Genomic DNA, 23505 nt, shown 5'->3' on the forward strand with positions numbered 1-23505 from the left:
CTCACGTTTCCACTTCACTTAGATGCACTGGGTTTATGAATCTCCTGGGGGTGGGCGCTGTCTCCCTTGTTGGTGCTGGGACCCAACTTACGTCCCACAGGTGCCTTTCTAAGGGTCCTTATTTCAGGTTCCCAGCGGCAAGCTCCTCGAGAGTTGCTAGGTCTTCTCCTGTGTCTATGGGACTCGCCTTGGTCTGTACTCCTGCTCTTTGCCTCCTAAGCCACTGCGGTGGGTTTCAATGTTTCCTTGTGGCTACACCACCTAGGGCGGCGGCAGGGTGGGTCTGAAGTGCCTTGGGTGCTAGTGTGAGAGACGTTGTAATGGTTGTAGCCAGGAGTGGAGGGAGGTGGTGTCCGTACTCAACAGAAAGGGATGGGAACACGTATGCAACTTAGACAGGTTTTAGGCTTCTCGGATGGCAGAGACCCCATAGTGAATCAGGACCCCAACTTGTCTGCCAGTTCAGACTCTGACAGGAGCTGCCCTGCCCAGCAGGGAGTTTAATCACCGGAGAAGGGAAGAAAAGAGGCGTGCCCTTTCCTTGGCTTGGCAAGGCAGCGCGCCTGTTTACTTCATCAGTCTCACAGGATGTCCCGCTCAGTGGGAGGGTGTATGGAAAGAAAAGTTCGGGAAATGTGGTTCGTAGAGTAGTCCTGAGGTGTATGAGCACAGCTCCCCTGTTGGGAGGCGACCTCTAGCCCGCCCCCCACCGCAGCAATTTTGGTTTCCCGGCCGGCACTTTCTGGAAGGGATCTTGATTTATTGGGGATGGATGAGGACTAAAGAATACAGAGGAGGAAGGACAGAGATGAAAAATTAGGAGGACTCAACTAGGGAGGAAGTCCGTCCTGGGAGCTAGCTTGTCTTCTTCACTACTGACTCAGAGTCAAGAAACATGGCTGTCTTCATTTTTTTTTTTTTTTTTTTTTTTTTTTTTTTTTTTTTACGACAGGGATTCTGTCCCGGAACTCACGCTGTAGACCGGACTGGCCTCGAACTCAGATCCTCCTGTCTCTGTCTCCAGAGTACAGGCTGGGATTAAAGGAGTGCGCCCCCACAGCCCCCTTCTTAATACTTAACCAGTCTACTAGCTGTTTTGCTCAGTCTTGTCCTGACATTTTTCTTGATTGCCAAGGGTCAGGCTTTACGTGAATGGAAGAGCCTAAGGGGGAAGGAACTCCTCTGGCTACCGAGGGCAATGTTGGGCAATGTCTCTGTTACTGCTGCAGCCCTGACAGGAGAAATCCTGAGGATCAAATTATTCCAGTGCAGGTTAACAGGTAACACTGAGCGCCAGGTAAATTTTCTGTCCAGAAACCGGAGTCAAGATTTGACTCACGGCAGCCCCACTGCTTAGGGAAGGGGTCCCGGAACTTTTTGCAGGCCTGGGGGGTCTTCCCAACCCAGGTAAAACTGCTATGGCACCTCACTGTCCCTGCTGAGAGCCCTAAACAGGCCCCACACAGCCTCTTTCCTGCCCAGAGTGCCTCTGTCTGAGTTGGGATTTCTACTGCTCTGATAGAACACCGAGACGGAAAGCAACTTTTGTGTGGAGGAGTGCTGTTTACTGCCTTGCTCCCCAGGGCTTGAACAGGACAGGAACCTGGAGGCAGAAGCTGGTGGAAGAGGCCCTGGAGTGTGCTGCTTACTGGCTTGTTCTTCCTGATTTGCTCAGTCTGCTTACTCATATAACCCTGGACCACCAGCCCGGGGATGACACTACCCGCAAAGGGCTGGGCTCTCCCCATGAGTCACCAATTTTAAAAATGCCTTACAACTTGTAAAACTGTAAAATAACTCTGAGGCCTCTCAGCCTTAGTGCTTTCCCGTCTCCCCTGGGAACCAGGAATCTTAATTACCCACACACGCACTGAAATGTTGGGAACTTTCCATCTCCCTGAGTCTTTGTGAATGTTCTCCAGATAGAACTCAGTTATTGAAATTGGGGCAAGATAACCCTTAAGATGTTGACTCAGTTCCTGATGTTTTGACTCAGTGTCTGGGAGAGGGTCAAAGTAACCCTCCAATGTTTCCTCTTATATCACCTGATCTGGCAACTGCCTCCAGTCCTGGCTCGGACCAGTTATTGTTAATAGCCCTTTGAATAAGTCAATCCCAATAGTTGGAAAACAACCCTCAAGTTCCGCCCCCCGCCCTTGTTTCTATGGCTTTTTGCTTTAAAAGTAGCCTGTACCAGCTATTGGGGTCTTTTGGCTTCTTGAATGCTGAAAGACCCTGTCGTGACAGAATTAAAAATCCTCATGCTTTTACATCAACTGTGGTGTGAGGGTGGTCTGTTGGGGGCGACTCCTCCTGGTAGTTGGACTTCAGGGTCCAACAAACTGAAGCTTAGGGAGGCATTTTCTCAGTTGAGGTTCCCTCCTTTCAGACGACTCTACCTTGTTGTCAGGCTGAAGGGAAACTAGCAAGGACAGTCAGTCATCAATAAAGAAAATGAACCACAGGCTGGTCCACAGGCCAATCTGATAGATACATTTTTCTTGGTTGAGTTTCCCTCTTCCAAAATGACCAGAGTTTGTGTCGAGGTGACGTGAAACTAGCATTAAGATTGTCGTCACTGTGGGTCATCCTCTGTTAATATCTATGCCCTTCCTGGGCTAACCTGAGATCAATCTGGTTGTCAGTTTGTATATGTCTGTGTGCCACATGTGTGCAATGCCCATGGAAACCAGAAGAGGGTGCTGGACTTCCCAGAACAGGAGTCACAGATGGTTGCTAGCTGCTCCATGTGGGTGCTGGGAATCAAACCCAGGTCCTCTGGGAGAGCAGCCAGTGCTCTTAAGGGATGAGCCATTTCCAACTCCACATTTTCTTGATTAGTGATTGATATGACAGGGCCCAGCCTGGACAGGCATTCCTGGCTTATTTAAGAAGCAGACTGAGTGAACCACAGATGCTAACCAGTATATAGTGTCCCCCTGTGTTGTCAGCTTCTGGTCCTGCCCTGAGTTCCTGCCTTAGCTTCCCTTGAGGATAGACTGTGACCTGTAAGTCAAACAAACCCTTTCCTCCCTGTGGGGGTTTGGATGAGATTGCCCCTCCTGCAGAGGTTCATGTATCTGAGTACTTGGTCTCCAGCTGGTAGAACTGTTTGTGAAGCACTGGGAGGTGTGGCCTTGTTGGAGGAGGTGTGTCGCGGGGTGAGGGGTGGAGTTGGAAAGCCCACATCATATTCTCTCTCTCTCTCTCTCTCTCTCTCTCTCTCTCTCTCTCTGCCTCATGCTTGTGGCTTGTGGTATGAGCCCCAACTACTGCTCCAATGCCTGCTTGACTGCTACCGTGTTCCCTTCCATGGTGGTGATGGACTCTGAGTGTCTGGAACTGGGAAGCCCCAAATTAAATGCTTCCTTTTATAAGTTGCATTGGTTATAGAGTCTTAACCCAGCAATAAAAAAGTAACTAAGACTAATCGAGAGGTGGTGGCGCTTGCCTTTAATCCCTGCACTCGGGAGGCATAGGCAGGTGGATTCTGTGAGTTTGAGGCAAACCTGGTCTATAGAGCGATTTCCAGGACAGACTCCAAAGCTACACAGACAAACCCTGTCTCGAAAAATCAAAAAAAAGAAAAGAAAAGAAAAGAAAGGGAAAAAAAAGGAACTAAGACATCCCCAATGTTCCAATGTTGCTTTGGGTCATGTTTATCTTAACAACAGAAAACCAAACTAGGACACCTCTCCATTCCCCACCCCCCTCCCTCACATACATACCTGAAGCCTGTAGAAGAATGGTCACACGGGGAACTCCATGTCTGCCATGAGGGAGTCGAGTGACTGTCAGAATTAAGCAAAGTTCCTTTGTAGCAAAGGACACAAAAAAATCATTTGCCACTTTAATCTGCCCAGTAACTTCCCATGGACCCAAAATTCTGAATTTCACTGCATGGTCAGATGGACGGAGGGGTCAAGAGAACATGGGTGCAGACACTCCTGTCCTTCTGACACACACCCTAACCTCCGGAGTCCTCAAAGCTAGAGTTGTATCTTCTATGCTTACTGGCATCCGCCTGAGCACTGTCCCCACTTCCAACCCAGGGGTGACGTTCTGGAGGGGTTGTCAGTTTGGTTCTGAAATCCTAAGGATGGAAGGTAGGGACAAGGGAAGGAATCTGAATTGTCTTGATGCTGTTTCCTTGGCATCTGCTTGAGTCAGCCCTGTTCATGCCTCGAAGAAGGGTCCCTCGTGCACCTTGACAAAAGCAGCTTACAGAAAGAAGTGTGGCAGCAAGCCCCAGCCGTGTTGCTGGAGCAGGAGCTGAGAGTGCACATCTTAACCCACAACAGGAAGCAGAGAGAGAGACAACTGGGAATGCTTGCTGGTGGCTTTTGAGACCTCAAAGTTTGCCCCCCTCTAACAAGGCCACACCTCCTAAGCCTCCCTGTCAGCCACCACCTGGGGATCAGTTACTCAAAAAGTTTGAGAGTGCGGGGACATTTCATTCATACAGGAGCTTAACTCCCTATGAACTAGGAGGCTTGACTATTTGCTGGTCTCCAGAGAGAGAGCTGGCGCTTTCAAATTTACTACTTATTAAGTTGGTAGCCTCTCTCTTCAGGCGACACCACACGTATGACCCATGAGATAGGGCCGAATAACCCCTCTGCATTATAAAAGACTTCCGTGTCCTCTGAGCCATGGGATGTGGTGCTTCCTCTGGATTTGGATTGGGTTTATTGACCGCTGACATTCCTTCATAGTAGGAGAGGGTGGGGAGGGCCACTGAACCCTCACTTGAGAATCCAGCCCCACCAGCTGTGACTCTGCCATAGCTGCATGATCTTGGGGGTCTCAGAAGGTGAAAGAGTACATGCAGGGAGCTGGAGAGATGGCTCAGTGGTTAAGAGCATTGCCTGCTCTTCCAAAGGTCCTGAGTTCAATTCCCAGCAACCACATGGTGGCTCACAACCATCTGTAATGGGGTCTGGTGCCCTCTTCTGGCCTGCAGACATACACATGGACAGAATATTGTATACATAATAAATAAATATTTTTTTTAAAAAAGAGTACATGCAGGATGGAAAGTTAATTGAAGGGGCCTTCCACCTATGTGGCTATGGGGAAGTTGCAGGAGACAACTTTTTGTTGTTGTTGTTGTTGTTGTTGTGTGGCTATTTTGGAATAACCCATGCTTTTGTAAGTAATTCCTTACCTGTGCTCTGTAAATAATCAACAGTAAACTCATTGGTTCCCCAAATTAGATTTTGGTGGAATCATACTTTAATTGGTCATTGAAGCCCAATAAGAAGGGGATAGATGTTTGTTTCTGTGTCCTGGGGAAAAAGTTCTTGCTGGCAAGTAGTTTCAGGAACACCGTGTTACTCACAGACCAGTAGACACAGCACACTCTGTAGCTCACACTGACCTCACAGCACGGCACTTGGAACTGCAGAGGGGAGAGCATGGGGAGAGCAGAAACCACTGCTTTATCACCTCCCCCTACCCCAGATGTTACCATTGAGCACTCAAAGGTGAACACAGACAGCCATGTGCCCCTCTTACAGCTGCAGGGATAGGGGCTGAACTCTGGGTCTTTGGTCTCCCAGAATCCCAACCAAGACCAGCAGGTGACTGCAAAGCCACAAAACAGGCCCCTTCAGGGCCGCATACTTCCCTGCTGTGAGGCCTATCCTTCTGAGGGGACAGAAGCATTCTGAAGAAGGGACTCCAAGGAACTGTTATTTCTTTCATCACTCTCTGACCCCCGAAATGTGCAGACTGCAAACTAGCTCCTTGAAGACCAAGTCAAGGAAGGTACTGTTTGGTTTTATGAGACAGGGTTTCTCTGTGTAGCCGTGGGTGTCCTGGAAGTCACTCTGTAGACCAGTGTAAAACTAGCATGCCTGTTGCTGACATACTTTCTGTACACTACACCTACCGGTTCTGAGCTCTACTGGGTGAGCTATCCGGACACACACACACACACACACACACACACACACACACAGGGACACGGGTTGTCCTTGCGCAGAGATGCCAAGAATGCCCCCTTTATTGTCAGCTTATAAGCTTATATAGGGCTCTGGCCACACCCCAGCTCTCAGGATCTTTCGGGTGCAGGCCCAACAGAAACCACTCCCCTGCCATCAGGGTCTCCTGATCAGAGCAGCTACAGCCTGCTCAGAGCAACAGCAAACATAACAAGTTGTTTACAAGAAATTCGGGGTCTGGGGGTCCACAGACCAGGCTGGCTTTGAATTCACAAAGATCTGCTATGCTTGCCTCCCAAGGGCTCGAGATAAAGGCGTGTACCTTCACCGTCTGGCAAGGAAGGTGCATTTAATCCATCCTAGTCCATGTACTGATAATGGTTGTTGGCTCTAGGCCTCCTCCTCTTCTTTTTCCTCCCCCTCCTCATCTTCTATGGAAATATGGTCTCACTGTGTTGATTATAGAGGAAAATTTTGTTCCAAACTCTAACTATGCTGACTTGGCACAGACTTGCCTGTTCTAGCCTTTGCTCATTTGAGGCTAAAGACGGTCACTAACTACCATGACCAGAAACATGAGTTCGTGAAGAGTGCAGAGGTCGTGATACTGGGTAGGCGTGAGGTTAGATTTGAGAGAACCACGGAGAAGAACAGCTAACTCTTGGCAGCTGTGCTTCCCATGGGTCAGAACATCCTTTTATTGTTAAACATCCTCCAAGATGCAATTAGAATGTTGGTGCTGTATTGGGAGCTAGGGCTCTAGAACATTCTCCCTTCGCACACAGGTGTGCATCCTCAAGCATTCAAGTCTCACTATAGTAGCACTTCCAGTGTGGTTTTGATCCCTTTCCTGCGGGCTTTTCTGAAGGATCACAAGTACTTGTGTATCTAGCATTCTAACCCTTCTCACCTCCTCCGCCACCCTAGACTCCCCCCAGCTCTCTGGCTTCCCTCCCCACAGCTGCCCGTCCTTCTTACACCCCTCTTACCTGTTCTTGCTGTCTCTCTTGCTCTTTTGCCCTTCTCACTATTCCCCCGTGGCTTGCTATCTCCACGATCTCCCCCACCTCCCCAGCCCTGGCCATGTCTGCTCCCTTTGCTCTCTGCTCTGGGCTCTTTCAGGTCTTTTCTCTCTCTTTTTCACAATAAAAACCTTACCCCCCTCCACCCCAGTCAGGCATAGTGGTTGGTCGCATGCCTTTCATCCCAGCACCCAGGAGGCAAAGGCAGGCAGATCTCTGTGAGTTCGAGGCCAGCCTGGTCTACAAAGTGAGTTCCAGGACAGCCAGAGCTGTAACACAGAGAAATCCATACTCAAAAAAGACCCAAAAAACAAAACAAAAACAACAACAAAACCTGCCCCTAATAAGGGAGCAGTAATATCGGCAGTTTCTTTACTGCATCCCCCACATACAGCGGGAAGAAAGAATCTTCTTACCCAGCTGTCTCATAAATGCACGGTTTCTCTTCTTTCTGTTTCCTCTCCTCTGAGACCCCCCACTCCCATGATCCTCTCTGTTGAGCCAGTTGCCGTGGGCAGATTCCCTGTCTCAGACCCAGCAGCTGTCCTTTTCTAAAGCCATTCTCTAAGAGAATGCAACAGTGATCCAGAAAGAGAGCACACAACCTCAGGAATTGGACAGAACAGCTACACCCTAAAAGGAAGATCTGGTCTGCCATGATTTTGAAGAAGTGGGGAACGTCAACCTTGCTCCATAAATAGGACATCTACCTCATGAATATTCATAAACATTTAAATCCACAATGTTGAATTTGCTGGGCTATCTGCCCACCCCATCCCTTCAATTTCTCTTGGAGTGTATACTTTAATTGTTTTGTTAAATAAGCTTCTGCTTAAATTGGGAATCTTTCCCTAACAAGAAAAGAAAAGATTTGCTGGGCTATCTGCCCACCCCATCCCTTCAATTTCTCTTGGAGTGTATACTTTAATTGTTTTGTTAAATAAGCTTCTGCTTAAATTGGGAATCTTTCCCTAACAAGAAAAGAAAAGAACTGAGCCATCCTTCAACACGCTGAAGCCATGGTTCAGATGACCTTTCATCAACGGCGAGAGGGAGGCCCCTCGGCACGAGACCACTTGTCTCCTGCAGCTTCTGACATCTTACCTGTCTTGGAAATGTACCAAGCATTTCTCTTTGGGCTGCTCTCTCTGATGCAGGGGCCCCTTCTTTCCTCATCCTGAAACCCCACTTTACCACTTCCCTTCCTGTGCGGTTATTTCTGACCCCTGGAGAACCTCTGCTGTCACCCGGGAGAGCCATTTCACTTCTTTCTTTGATGGATGGTGAGAGCTGAAGATTGCCAACACCTCTCCTCGTCGGCTTCCTCTTTTTGCCTAGAAACTCTGTGGGACTGAGTTATCTCTAGGTTGACCAAGAGGGCAAACTTCCAGTTGCTAAGGAAATTTGATGAGATCCCACTCTGCCTTGCTTACTATATGCCCCCTTAATGATACTGACAAGGGGCTAGGGCTTATTGCTTCCCCTGCCAACGGGACTCAAGATAATGTGCTTATTGCAAATATCTCTTGTTCTCCTGTGGCATGAAGAGAGCACCTTTCTGTCGTTTGGCATTTGTTCTGCTTCTGGGTGACTCCAGCCCCGGATCGAATAGGTTTACCTCATCCGTTTTACCTTTCACAATCCAACATTTGAGTTCCAGAAAATTTAAAGCCTGAGCCATTTGTTGTATGAAGGTTCCTATCAGATCTAGTAGGATGAATTTATGTGTGTGGGGTGGGGCATGCATGTGTATATACATGGATGCATGTGTATGGGCACATGTGTTCTGGTGTACATCCACATGTGTGCACGTGCATGTGGTGGTCAGAGGCTGACATGGAGTGGTTTCTTCTGCAGTTCTCCACCTTATGTACTGAGGCACATTTGAACTCATTTGAACTCAGAGCTCCCCAATTTGGTTAGTCTAGCTAAGCCATCTTGGTCCAGGATCCCCCAGATATTACACCATATGTAACACTGTGATTACAGGAAAGTTGTTCTACCCACCCAGCATTTCCATGAGTGCCGAGAAGCCAAACTCCTCCAGTCCCCAGACTCAAGTCGCAAGACTTTTTTCTCTACAGCATCTCTCCGGTCCCCAACATCTTTCCAAGGCCAAGGATACCAAAGTGGTTCCATGAGAATGTAGTTTCCGGATGGCCAGCCAGTTACACTGAGTTCCCGGCGTGACTAAGGGATACTCTGATCACCCCTGTTTCTGTTGAGCAAAGGCGTGTGCCACCACTGCCACCACCAACCGGCTAGAAAGATGCTCTTACCTGAGGCAGCCACTGGGGTGGAAGGGTTACCTATCCCCCAGATTCTGGGTTGCTTCTCTTTTTAGATGGGGAATCAGGTACCGGTCCAGATGATCTGTTCTTTTGACAACTCTACAAGGCTCTGGGTTCAGAATGCCATCGCTGGACCCAGTGACTCTACCGGGAGTCTCTTGTTCTTCCTGTATTGCCCCTCCTCTTTTTTTCTTATAATCAATTTTGAAACTTTTTCTGTCTGTATACCACCCACATGTAGTACCGATAGAGTCCAGAAGAGGGCGAGATCCCCTTGCCGTGGGGAATTAACGGATGGTTATGAGCTGTTGTGTTCCAGCTGCCCTCACTCACCCTGACTGACAGCGGAACTTCCTTGCGGTCTGTAATTGACAAGGATGCTTGTGTTCTTTCTGGCTGGTGGGTCTCCACAGAAGGAGTAGAGGTATAAAAGGTTGCTGGACAAAATAAAGGTTGCTGTTCTTCCACCTGAAAGGAAGCCTCCATGTCTCCATCCTGGCACACACACACCCCACCCCCCACCCCACCCCCACCCCCACCCCCGTCAGTCTTGGCTATCCAGGCTGCGCTGGCTCCAGCGATGAGCCATTGCGTAGATACTGATGATTCAACTCAGGTCCTCTAGAAGAGTCAGTGCTCTTAACCGTGGAGCTCTAATAATTTTTTCAAGTCTGAGCAGCAATAATAAGATCTATAGCAAGGCAGAACCTTATAATTTGACAGTGTGTGAATGGGTAACCTTAATTTATTATTGCATTTTATAAATGTAATTCCAGTGAGCTTCTCTCTTCATATGTTCATAAATCTGCTTATGCTGCCCTGTTTCATAATATTAAGGAAGGAAATGAAATAGAAAGGAACCAGAAAGTAGAACAGAGAAATAGAAATAAGGGTGAAAGTATGAGATTTTTAGATCTTTTAGTGAGAGAGACTAAACGAGAATATTTTATATAGGAAAGGAGTTTTGTAAAATAAGATTATTTTTCTAAGATACTGTAGAACATTAAGACAATTCTGAAGCCATTTCTGACAATTCTGAGCCCTCTCAGTCTCAGCAGTAATGCCCCCTCTTCCCCCCTGGGAACCAAGGACCTAACAGCTACACATGCACATATATTCTCCAGAAATTGGGGCAAGATAACCTTTAAGATCTTGACTCAGTTCCTGAACAATTGCCCACACACGTATGTTTTGACTCAGTCTCTGGGAAACAGGGTCAAAGTAACCTCTTACTTCATCTGATCTAGCAACAGCTCTCCAGCCAATTATTGGTAATTTTTTTTCCTTTAAAAGTAGCCTGTACCAGCTATTCGGGGTCTCTCGGTTTCCCAAATTCTGAGGGACCCTGTCATGACAGAATTAGTAAAATCCTCATGCTTTTACATCAGCTGTGGTGTGAGAGGTGGTCTTGGGGGGCAACTCCTCCTCCTCCTCCGTGTTTGGACTCTAGGGTCCAACAATACAGTGAATGGCCAAAGTGGAGGAGAAAAGATAAAGGCAAAATCAGGAAGCGTAAACAACCATAAGTATGGGTGAGTCTTTTTTTTTTTTTTGGTTTTTCGAGACAGGGTTTCTCTGTGGCTTTGGTGCCTGTCCTGGAACTAGTTCTTGTAGACCAGGCTGGTCTCGGACTCACAGAGATCTGCCTGCCTCTGCCTCCCGAGTGCTGGGATTAAAAGTGTGCGCCACCACTGCCTGGCCTGAGTGAGTCTTTTGTGGCGTGTGTGGAGAACTGAAAGATGCTGTATTGCTGATGACTGAAGGTTAATAAAAGCCCCAAGCTCAAACTGAGCGTGCTGATGGAAAACCAGAGAGGAGCACTCTATTTAAATTAGTGGGGTTCTTTTAAAATAGCAACATATTCTTTGTAGCATTTATAAAAACTGGAGGTGTTTGGAGATGTTCTGCCTGCATGTGTGCCTACAGGCCAGAAGAGGGCACCAGATCTCTTTACAGCTGGTGGTGAGCACCATGCAGTGGTTGGGATTTGCATTCAGGACAATAAGAGCAGCTCTTAACTGCTGAACTATCTCTCCAAGCCCCATTGGGGGTCATTTTTATTCTAACCACACACATGTACTCTAAATTATATTACCTTAAAAAATTTTAGGACAGGCAGTGGTGGTGCATACCTTTAAACCCAGAGAGGCAGTGAATGGCAGATCTCTGTGAGTTTGAGGCCATCCTGATTTACAGAGCAAGTTCTTGGACAGGCTCCAAAGCTACAGAGAAAGCCTATTTCGAAAACCAAAACAAATGCTCACTTCGGCAGCACATATACTACAATTGGAACGATACAGAGAAGATTAGCATGGCCCCTGCGCAAGGATGACACGCAAATTCGTGAAGCCTTCCATACTTTAAAATATATATATATATATATATATATATATATATATGAAGAAAAAAAGAAAACCAAAACAAAACTAAAGAAAGCAAAATTTAGGGAGTCGGGCATGGTGGTGCATGCCTTTAATCCCAGTACTCTGTAGGCAGAGGCAGGTGGGTCTCTGTGAGTTCGAGGCCAGCCTGGTCCACAAAGCAAGTCCAGGACAGCCAGGGCTACATAGAGAAACTCTGCCTTAAAACCCCACCCCCAAAACATTATTCTGTGTGTGTGTGTGTGTGTGTGTGTGTGTGTGTTTGGTGTGCATACAGTCACGGAGCACAGAAGACAACTTGTGGGAGATGATCAATTCCCCCCTACTATGTGGGTTCCAGGGACTGAACTCAGGTCAATGAGCTTGGTGGCAAGTACCTTTACCTCCGGAGACATCTCCCCACCAGCTATGTTGTGAAAAGGAAACCAGTGCATACAATGTTATTACTAGTTTAGCACTTACACACTGTTAAAGCTTCTTTTCTTCTGAGTTAACCCCTCCCAACCCGGAAGTCAGCAGAAACTAACCTGCCTCTGAGGTTTCAGAAAAGCACAGAATCTGGAAAGAATGAGGAAGGAAACCGGGGTCTTAGTGTGTCTGACCCCCTGACCAAGGACAGTGATTGACAGTTTTGTTACCACTCCCTTTTTCATTTGCTGACTGGACAGGAGATGGTAGACAGACTTGTTAATTTTTAAAAGTTTTTCTGTATGGGTGTTTTTCCTTCATATGTGTCTGTGTACCTCTGTGTGTCTGGTGCCTGGGGAGGCCCCTGTAAGAGGGTGTCGGGTCCCCTGGAATTGGAGTTACATATGGTTTGAGGCACTACGTGGGTTCAGGGAATGGAATTTCAGTCCTCTGGAAGAACAGCCAGTCTTCTAAACTACAGAGACTTCTCTCCAGCCCTGGGAAACAGACCCCAAACCCCGCTCTTCTCAGGTTGTTGACTCTCTAAATAAACAGTTTTAAAAATTCAGTTCTAGTCTGGTGATTGCGCAGGCCTTTAATCTAAGTGAGCACTTGGGAGGCAGAGGCAGGGGAATCTGTGACTTCAAGGCCAGCCTGGTCTACAGAGTGAGTTCCAGGACAGCCAGGGCTACACAGAGAAACCCTGTCTTGAAAAACCAACCAACCAAACAAACAAACACAATTCCATTCCAGTCCCTGCGACCTACAGCCCCTCTTTCTGGTTAAGACGCAACCTATCACAATACAAGGCAAGTCTCTCTCTGTCCCTCCCGTCACGAGAGCTTTGCTGCTTGCTTTCCTTTATGCTAGGCCTGGCTCTTTCCTCTTGCTGCTGCTCCTCCTCCTTATTGCATGGATATGGCCCCATATCCCCTCTTTAACTCTGTAGTGAAGTCACTTAGTTTATTCTGGCTTTCCTTTACTCCTATTTCCTTAAATGTCTAATCACATTTATTTTTTTATTTGTTTGTTTGTTTTTTCAAGACAGGGTTTCCCTGTAACTTTGGAGCCTGTCCTGGAACTAGCTCTGTAGACCAGTCTGGCCTCGGACTCACAAAGATCTGCCTGCTTCTGCCTCCGTAGTGCTGGGATTAAAGGTGTGCACCACCACAGCCTGGCTTTCATGTTTGTTTCTTTCAGAATTCAATAAATTTAAATGGTTATACAACTAAAATGCTGTTATCAATTTTATTGTTTTCGTTTAAGTTCTGCATATAAAAGAGTCAAGTATCTAGACCTCAGAAATTAAAATAAAAATACTGGTTTCCCTCTCCGAGACTGGATCCTGAGACATCACACCCTCTACAGTATCAAATGAGACAAAGTCATGGGACAAGACCACGTGGCCCTCACACCTGTAGTTACTGAAGCCATCGCTTCTGTTTTAATTTTTCTTTGTGTCTTTGACCATGGCTCACTTAACATCTTCTTGTGATTATGTCTTTTGACTCCGGGTGTTAAAAGTTCAAATAATTGTTATGTTTTAAATAAAATGCTGCAGGTCCCTGAAATGGTGGCAGGCAGCAGGCAGCGGGTCCCGAGAGCAGCCAGTCCCAAGCAGGGACCGCACAGTTGCCCAAGTGGCTGCAGTGGGCCACGAGGGGCAGCAAGTCCCAGGCAGGGTGTCGCATGGTGGGTGAGAGACCTCAACGAGGCAGCCAGTCCCGTGAGAAGAGACAGACAGACGGATGGACACGCCACACGACCATGCCGCAGGTCTCAGAAGGTGGCTGATCCCAGGCAGGGAGCCTCAGTCCCAACAGGTGAGAGACAGAGACATGGATAGGCATGCCATGCAGACTGACACTGGCTAGTTATTTAGTAGGTTATGGAGGGTAAAGGGGAGAAGGAGAGAGAGAGAGAGAGAGAGACTCAGGCTAGAAGCTTTGGTAGAGGGGGGAGGGAGTGGGCAGGCTCCTCTCTTAAAGAGACAGGACAGACCTTTCCAATAATGACTTTAGGAAGTCAGCTGCTGCTTGCAGTAACTGGAGCAGAGCAGGACCTAGGAGGGCTTTGACCTTGGTCAAGGACACTACCTAGAGCCTGTGTGCTGATTCCCACTGGATTCTGGTGTGATGGACCCAGATATGGTGTTCTGTCTACTGCTGGACAATTCTCTTACCAAGGTTGGCTTCACTGTCCCCAGCACAACCTTGAGGTGAAATGTCAATTGATGGCTAGCAGCTCACTCTTTCAGCCACGTGAGCCATGTGGGAAGCAAATGGGAAATCCCAAGATGTAAATAACAGTAATTGTGTTGCAATGGATTGCATCATGTGGGAAACTAATTGCTTTGGTTTTGTGCAGGATTGTTTTTTTTTTTTTTTCAGTGGTTTTTCGAGACAGGGTTTCTCTGTAGCTTTAGAGCCTGTCCTGGAGCTAGCTCTTGCAGGAAGGCTGGCCTCGAACTCACAGAGATCCACCTGCCTTTGCCTCTGCCTCCCGAGAGCTGGGGACTAAAGGCGCACGCCACCACCGCCCAGCCAGTGTTTTTTCACTTAAGGTTCCCTTTTCCTAGACGACTCTTGATTGTGTCAAATTGGCATAAAACTAGCCAGTACAGGTTGGGCGGCGGTGGCGCACGTCTTTAATCTCAGCACTCGGGAGGCAGAAGCTAGTGTATCTTTTTGAGTTCAAGGCCAGCCTGGTCTACAGAGCTAGTTCCAGGACAGCCAGGACTATGTAGAGAAAACCTGTCTCAAAAACAAAAAACAAAACAAAAGGAAAATGGCCTACCCAGCACAAACTCACTATAGAATTCAGATTTCCTTCAACCCTTGATCCTCCTGCATCAACGTCTCAAGTGCTGGAGTTACGAGTGTGTGTTACTACGCCTATGTATATGATTTTCAGCAAAGCCTTAGTTGTGTTTTTTGGTTTGTTTATTTTGGTATTGGTTTCTCGAGACAGGGTTTCTCTGTGTAGCAGTCCTGGCAGATCCTTCATTGTTAGGTCAGCCGAGAGCGTGGAAAACTGAGTGTGCACAATTGATAGCACACACGCAGGGTACGCGAGGCCCCGGGTTCAGTCCCTGACGCAACATGAAAGGATTTACACCATAAACACAAAAAGATGAAGCTGGACCCAGAGACCCAGGAATGTAAACCTAATGCCTGAGCATGGAGGCAGGAGGATCAGGCGTTCAGTTCACCCTCTGCCACACAGGAAGCTTGAAGGTGGCCTGGGCTACACCAGACACGGTCACTAAACAACTACAAATATAACAAATATATTATTCTGGGTTTTTTTGTTTTGTTTTTTTCAAGACAGGGTTTCTCTGTGACTTTGGTGTCTGTCCTGGAACTAGCTATTGTAGACCAGGCTGGCCTCAAACTCCCAGAGATCTGCCTGCCTCTGCCTCCGGAGTGCTGGGATTCAGAGCATGCGCCACCATTGCCCAGCTAATGCTGTTTTTTTTTTTTTGTTTTTCTTTTTTAAAGAAAAATTTATTATCATTGAGCCCCAGTTAGAATCACAACATTTGAATGAATTTGGGTTCCGATGTTTTTGTGCTTTTAGAGTTCCAGGGTTAGTTTTAGCAGTGACAAGCTGAAGAGATGCTTTTACCGTGTTGCCTACAAGAGACCAAGGCCGCGGTCCCTTTGGGTTTGATGTCTATCTGGTCTTAGGTCAGGCTCTAGCTGCAGGAACTGAAATGTCAGCCTCTGACATTTCCTTCAGTATCCTGTTTTTCTCCCTGCTAATTGAGTTTTTTCAGAGTTAGAGCTTGCTAATTTGCTCTGCAGAAGAGCTGGTGGTGCCTGGAGAGGGGGAGCCGTAGATATGATAACTGTCACGGCGGTGATGGATCTGTGTGGCTGCTGTGACTGGCCACAGCCTTTGGAGTCCTCGCTTGCCTGTGACTTTTCCGAGGCTCCTCCATCTCTTCTTTTCTTTCTGAGGGAACAGAGAGGCAGACCAGGCTAAGGTGAGTGAGGGCCTCCTAACAAGCAGCCTTGGCTGAGGGGAAAAGGATCTCTGCGTAGTCTAAGAACGTTATTTCACCCTCTGTAGGAAGCGTCTGGGGCTTCTCCTCCTCTTCTGTCCACAGGTCTTCAGGGTTCTGCACATATGAAAATTCTGTTTATAGTTTTTTGGGTTTTTTCCCCCCATTTTTCGAGACAGGGTTTTTCTGTGTATCTTTGGCTGTCCTGGAACTTATTCTGTAGACCAGGCTGGCCTCGAACTCACAGAGATCCATCTGCCTCTGCCTCCCGAGTGCTGGGATTATAGGTGTGCGCCACCATGCTCGGCCTGTTTCCAGTTTTTATGGTGGCCTTGCACACTGTGTTCAGTCTTCAGGCCTGTATAAGGACTTTGGCTGAGATGGGTTTTCTTCACCTTTTTCTGGCTATGATTAGAAGCAAGGCCATGACAGCTACGGTGCTCTGTGCAAACCCAGAACGCCATATCCAGTATAAGAGTCCGGCTACAGTACTTTGACCACAGACTCTCCATTTGTCTCTATGCTCACTGACACTTCCTTCTTATGTGTCACCGTGGTATCTCACTTCCCCTTACTTCTCATCGCCAGCCAGGCTTTCGTGTGGGGGCATGCTCATAATACCTGCTTTGAAGCCTTTTCTTGCTAAAGCCAGCATTCAATCAAGTCTCTTGCAGGAAGTTTCTGGTTTTCATGGTTTCCCAGAGAGAAACGTGGTTGGTGAATTTTCTCAGAAGACATGTCACAGAGCCGAACGGTGACTCTTAGTGCCAATCACACAAAGGACAAGGTTTGATGAGGAGAAAAGGTTTCTTCACAGGCAGGAGAGCAGGTGTCAGATTCTCTGGAGGGGATGGAGGAAGTTGAGTGGTGTGAGGCAAAGAGATCCGTGACGTGAAGGGAGGAAGGGACTAAGAGGGTGCCTGTACCTGTGTGACAGACCCTCCTGGCTCCTCTGAGGGCGTGTTCAGATATTGGTGGATACTTGCTACGAGGCCATCGTTTGGCTCTCTACTATTCAAAGGCACGAAGGAAGCCCACATGAAGGATGAGTGGTCTCATTTAGCTTGAAATAGATGGTTTCTCGCTTTCTGAAAAACTCAGGTACCTTACTAGTTACCATAGTAACCATGTCAGAGGTTGTCTTTGGCAAAGCTAAGGAAAGCAAACTCCTTAGCAACTGACCTCTGACCTCCTGGATAAGAACCAGTGGAGCGCCAGGGTTCCCATAGCATCCCCAGTTCCCTAGGGTTTCCATGATTCGTCCTCGCAACTCTGGCTAGCACTGAGCATTCCAGGCCTGCTACTGTTTTTGCTTGTGAGGGATTAGTTTAATCAATCCACTCATCTCCACACGTACACATGGGCTCAGGGAGGCACAGCTCTATGGACAGCCTTGTCATCACAGGGTGGTCTGGTGTTGGGAGGAAGCCCTGCCCAGAGAGAACCGTGGAACTAGGCTCGCTCATCTCCGGTGGCTCCACGCTTTCTCCATGCTCTAGCTCACAAATTGCTCCGTAAGTGTTTGATACAACTGCCTTTTCTGGTGGGGGAGTTTCAAGGTCATGCTGACTGACCTCTCTGCCTCTTACACAGCCTTTCCCAGCTCTCCTGGTTCGTAGTTGTCTCCTGCCGACTGACCTGTGAGAGCCTTAAGTTACCCTTTTCATCCAGATGTCTCCATAATTCCACCGTATTTCAGTGTTCCCAGCCACGGCCTCCTCTGTTCTGCTGCGTACGGTGCCAGTGCCTAGGTACACGACAAGTTCTGTTTTCTAGAAGCTTCTCCCTCCAAGGAAGTCTATGTGGGACCTCTGGAGCAGGGGATGGAAGCTATGGCAAGCTTCTCTGCAGTGATGGAGTCAGACAGTTCCAATGAATGTTGCTGCCACTTGATGAGACCCATGAAAGACCCTTTGCCTCAGCCAAGAACCCGAGTGAACCTTTCCCAGTAGATCAACCTCTTGAGTGGGGAGTTAAATCACAATTTTCGGGAAGGAAAAGTGAGCGTGTGAGACGGGTTGCCAGTGGAGCAAACATTCAGTTGCTTCTGATCATAGACAAAGATCTTCCCAGACTCAAGAGGCCCTCTTTTCCTTCCGTTTATGGTCTGGGTGTTTGTGGTCATGCTTGCTCTGGGCAAGACTAGATCCCAACAACCCTACATTAGTCTTTCTCTCTCTCTCTCTCTCTCTCTCTCTCTCTCTCTCTCTCTCTCTCTCTCTCTTTCTTTCTTAACAGCATCTCTCTACATAGCTTTGATTGTCCTGGAACTCACCACATGCATAGACCAGGTTGGTCTTGAACTCATAGAGATTTGCCTGCCTCTTTCTCTTAGAGCTGGGTTAAAGGTGTGTGTGCCAACATATGTGGCTGTAATACAATGTTTCTTTCTTCTTTTTTGGTTTTTTGAGGTAGGTGTATCCCGGTTGTCCTGGAACTCGCTCTGTAGACCAGACTGGCCTTGAACTCCCAGAGATCTGACTGCCTCTGCCTCTCAAATACTGGGATTAAAGGCGTGCCCCACCACTGCCCAGCTACGATAATTCTAGGTGGCAGGTCTACATGCAAGGCTGAGCTGATGAAAAACTTTTTTTTTCTTCTTCTATTTTTTCAAGACAGGGTTTCTTAACTTCGGTGCCTGTCCTGGAACAAACTCTTGACTCTTGCAGACCAGGCTGGCCTCAAACTCACAGAGATCTGCCTAGCTCTGCCTCCCGAATGCTGGATTTTAAAGGCATGCACCACCACTGCCCGGCTTTGGTGAAAACTTTTAGGGCAGCGAAGGAACAGGCAGAACCTGAAGATAGAATGGTCTGGTTTCTTATCCCATGGTATTTGCAGGCCTTGAGTTGAGTTATCATTGTTAGAAGTGGCTTTCAGAGCCGGGCGGTGGTGATGCATGCCTTTAATCCCAGCACTCAGGAGGCAGATCTCTATGAGTTTGAGGCCAACCTGGTCTACAAGAGCTAGTTCTAGGACAGCCATGACTGTTACACAAAGAAACCCTGCCTTGAAAAACCACACACCCACACCACACTCACTCTGTGGAGTGACTGCTGTAACTGTAGCAAGGCTTGTGAGGTACTGATGCATTTCCCACTTGCACTGGCATCCTATACACAATGCATCATATAGAGGTGCTGCATCTCGTCAATATGGCCTGTTGCAGCAGCTCAAGAAGTTTTCCAAGAGGCCTTCACTCTTTGTACTTTTAACATTTCCATGGTCCCCCCTGCCCAAATCATTTTATTTTTTCAAGGTTGCTTCTCTTTGAGGTCATGAATTCTTTGACATGCCAATATTTTTTTATCTTTTAATTGGGCTATTGAAGTGTTATGATTGTGCTGGAGGAGTCGCGTTGACTTGATGTCCCATCTTTCATGTGTTTCTGTGTTGTGATTTTTGCATCTGTGAAGATCTATAATGTAAATCACGTCTGCCTTTACTTAAGGATCTTCTTAGTGAGCCCCTTTTGGGGGGACATGGCAGAGCTCAGTGAGGCGCAGCACGTAACGTAAAACTTTAAGACAATTCTGAACCCTCTCAGCTTCCGTGCCTTAGTGCTTCCCCTCCTCCCCTGGGAACCAAGGACCTAACAGCTACACATGCACATATGTTCTCCAGAAATTGGGGCAAAATAACCTTTAAGATGTTGACTCAGTTCCTGAACAATTACCCATACATGTATGTTTTGATTCGGTCCCTGGCAAACAGGGTCAAAATGACCTCTTACCTCATCTGATCTGGCAACAGCTCTCAGCCAATTATTGGTAATAGCCCGTTTGAATAAGCCAATCATAATAGTCAAAGAACAACCCCTCCCTTGCTTCTGTGGCCTTTTCCTTTAAAGTAGCCTGTACCAGCTATTCAAGGTCTCTTGGCTTCCCGAATGCTGAGGGACCCTGTCATGACAGAATTAATAAAATCTTCATGCTTTTGCATCGGTTGTGGTATGAAGGGTGTTCTCTGGGGGTGACTCCTCCTCGGTGATTGGACGCTAGGGTCCAACAGTAAGAAGAAACAAGCTGACCAACAACCACATCAAACCAACAACACACAGAAACACAATTAAAAGTTGTTAAGCCAGGCAGTGGTGAGGCATGCCTTTAATCCTGGCACTTGGAGGGGCAGAGGCAGGGGGATCTCTGTGAGTTTGAGGCCAGCCTGGTCTACTAGAGCTAGTTCCAGGACAGGCTCTAAAGCTACAGAGAAACCCTATCTTGAAAAACAAAAAACAAACAAACAAACAAACAAGTCACCTACAATTAAAAGTTATTAAATATTTAATTGGGGGCTTTCTTAATATTCCAGAGGGTGAGTCCATGACTGTAAAGGTGGGGAGCCTGGCAGCAGGCAGGTCTGGCGTTGGAGCAGTAGCTGAGAGTTTACATCCAGATCCACAAGCTGGAGGTAGAAAGAGCTAGGCTGGGCCTGGCATGGACTTTTGAAACCTCAAACCCCACTTCCAATAACACACCTCTCAATCCTTCCCAAAACAGTTCAACCGCCCATTCAAACATCTGAGCCTCTGGTAGCTATTCTCAGTCAAACCTCCACACTCCTCACCAAAGAGCATTGAAAACTTCATAGTTAGAAATTGCAGTAATAGTAAAAATACTAAATAAAATGAAGTGGGAAAAGTAAAAAAAGAAGCAAAGTTAAATAAAAGAAGGAAAAGGAGAAGGTAAGCTGAGGAAAATTAGGAAGAGGTGAAGGACCCCAACTCGTTTTAACCGCAATTATACCGTTTTGCAAAGGTTCACAGATAACTAGCTCAGGACCTCCGGACTGCTGAGCAAATAACAAGCTTCATTAAGGGCCTCCGGAATTCAGGGCCTCCGGAATGCTGAGCAAGATACCTGAGGTTAAAGCAAGGACAGCCTTATCTGGCTGCAAGACAGGGAATTTATGAACTGGCCATAGAAAACAAAGAAAGAGAGGATTGTGAGGCCTGAGTCACGTATAAAGCGGGGCTCTCACGAGTCAGGGGCTATGCAATCAGACATCTGGTCGCCAGCCAGGAAGGCAAAAAGAGATAAGAAAAACAGGTAGCACAACCCCCTCCTTGGTATCCAGGTGGGTCTGGACAACCCCCTCCTTGGTATTTAGGTAAAAGGTCAAGAATGTGCCACTCAGCTTAGCCTTATTTAAATTGACCAATGAAATGAATCCCCGTAACCACCCTGCATCTTGCTTCTGTAAACCTCGCTTTTTGCTCTCCTATAAAAACCCCTCACCCCCAACCTGCAGGCGCGCAAGTCCTTCGAGAGACTCTGCCGCCCCAGGTACTTGCGTATCCAATAAACCTCTTGCTGTTTGCATCCGGCTGCGTGTTTTCGACTGATCTTTGGGCACGGGGTCTCTCCCGAGGGAAGACGCCCACGGGAGTCTTTCAGAGGGAGAGAATGGCAACAGAAAAACACCAAGCCTGTTAGGCTCCCCAAATTCCTTTTTCCAAATCTAGCATTTAGGCAGTTAGACAGAAGCCAGCATTCCCTCAAGGTCTTGAGAAGATAGTTCCTGCCTGCTAAAAGGAACCGATTCTCCTCATCTCTGGCAAAAGAACACAAATGGACCTAGCCCACAGTTCCTATTAGCATATCAAGGTCTGTGCTACCCTCAGGGTCCTCACCCAGTACAGACTCACCTGGTCGACACACCCGGCCTCTACCCCAAACCTCTCCAGTCCCCTTCCCCCCAGCTTCCTTTTCCCTTCCCCCAGCTTCTCTTTCCTATACAACTCCCCCGATGAATGAAAATGAGGACGTGACTGCTTTCTAGGTTTGGTTGAGGCGAAGGTTTTATTGTAGATCTGAGGAAGAGCACAACCAGAGGCGCCGGGAAAGTTCAGACTGAACTAGGCTGTGAGAGGAGAGAGAGAGCGCGGATAGCGCGAGAGGAAGAGAAGAAAGAGGAGGGCAAATGGACGAAGAGAGGTTCAGGAGCGGAGCCTTGAGAAGAACCGAGAGAACACGTGGCCGAAATGTCTGGGTTAAACAAGAAAGCTGGGGGGAAGGGAAGGGAAGCTCAGGGACTAGAGAGGTTTAGGGTAGTGGGCAGGGTACCTCAGCCTGGAGGACTCTGTACAGGTACCTGAGGGTCAGACCTGGGGGAGCCCTGAGGCTAGCATAAACCTTGATATGCTAATAGCACCGTGGGCTTAGGTTACTGGTGGACCTGTAGGTCTTTTTGTCAGAGCTCAGGAAAAAGACTCTAGTTAGCAGATAGAACGATTTCACAAGTCCCTGAGGGAATGCTGGCTTTTGTCTAAGTGCCAGACTTTGGGAAGAGGAATTTCTTGGGACCTAACAGGACCTGAGGAAGAAAGGGTTTACTTGGCTCTCAGGTCATCCCAGTGGAGCAGGCAGGGTAGCTGGAAGGCGAGGTAACTGGTCAGATTTTACTAATAGGAAGTGAATAGGTGCTCTCGTGACCCCAGGGTGTGGGATGGTGTCACCCACGCTTGAGGAGGATCTTCCCTTCTCTGTCAAACCAATGAACTCCACAGATACACCCAAGTTTCCATGGATGAGTCCAAATTCAGTCAAGCTGGCAGTAAAAATTGACCATCAACTCAGCTCATCACCGGCTGCTGCGGATCCCAGACCCCCTGAGGGTCAGTTCATAGTCAGAGTTGGATTCACTGTAGGTAAAAACAGTGTTGGGAGGTGTTGGATCAGGGGACACACGTCCTAGTGGGCAGTGCTCAGGTTACTGGGGACGTGGTCTAGAGAGGACTGTAGAGCACTAACTGTCGCCAGCATCGTTCTCTTCTGTGCTTTCCTGAGATTTACCCCTCTAGCCAGATCCCAAAGCAAATGGACTGCTAATGCTGGATGGAATTTCAGAACCATGATTCAAAATAAACTTTCTTCTTCTTCTTCTTCTTCTTCTTCTTCTTCTTCTTCTTCTTCTTCTTCTTCTTCTTCTTCTTCTTCTTCTTCTTCTTCTCCTCCTCCTCCTCCTCCTCCTCCTCCTCCTCCTCCTCCTCCTCCTCCTCTTCTTCTTTCTGTACTGGCGATGCCTGCCGACAGGTTATATCATGCAGCTTTGGTTTATTATATTCCAGTTATATTAATTGGGTGATTTTGCTCTGTCTTCTTTCTGTTTACAGGGTCATAAACAGTTTACATGCAATTCAAATTTTCATTTGTTTTTTGATTGTTTCTGTAACATCTGGCATATGGAAATCTACTGAGAGATATTTATATGGTTTTATTTATGTACTTACTATTGTCTTTTTATTTATTTATTTTTTGAGACAGGGTTTCTCTTAGCTTTGGAGCCTGTCCTGGAACTCGCTCTGTAGACCAAGCTGACCTTGCACTCAAGAGATCTTCCTGCCTCTGCTGGAGTTAAAAATGGAACCCACTACCACCTGGCCTATTGTCTTTTTTGGATGTTAATCTCACTTTGGTCTAGAACATTCTATGGCATGCATTTAGTGTATGC

The 23505-nt window shown here is 47.5% G+C and overlaps 1 non-coding gene across 1 annotated transcript; it reads left to right on the plus strand.

Moving 5' to 3' along the window:
* Nucleotides 1-11514: 11514 nt before the first annotated feature.
* On the plus strand, nt 11515-11621 carry LOC148121433 (U6 spliceosomal RNA). Its single transcript, XR_015738480.1, has one exon. It is a non-coding gene; the product is annotated as a U6 spliceosomal RNA (small nuclear RNA).
* The last annotated feature ends 11884 nt before the right edge of the window (nt 11622-23505 follow it).

This window comes from Myodes glareolus, chromosome 7 (genome assembly GCF_982192425.1).
Source record: "Myodes glareolus chromosome 7, mMyoGla1.1, whole genome shotgun sequence".
NCBI lineage: Eukaryota > Metazoa > Chordata > Mammalia > Rodentia > Cricetidae > Myodes > Myodes glareolus.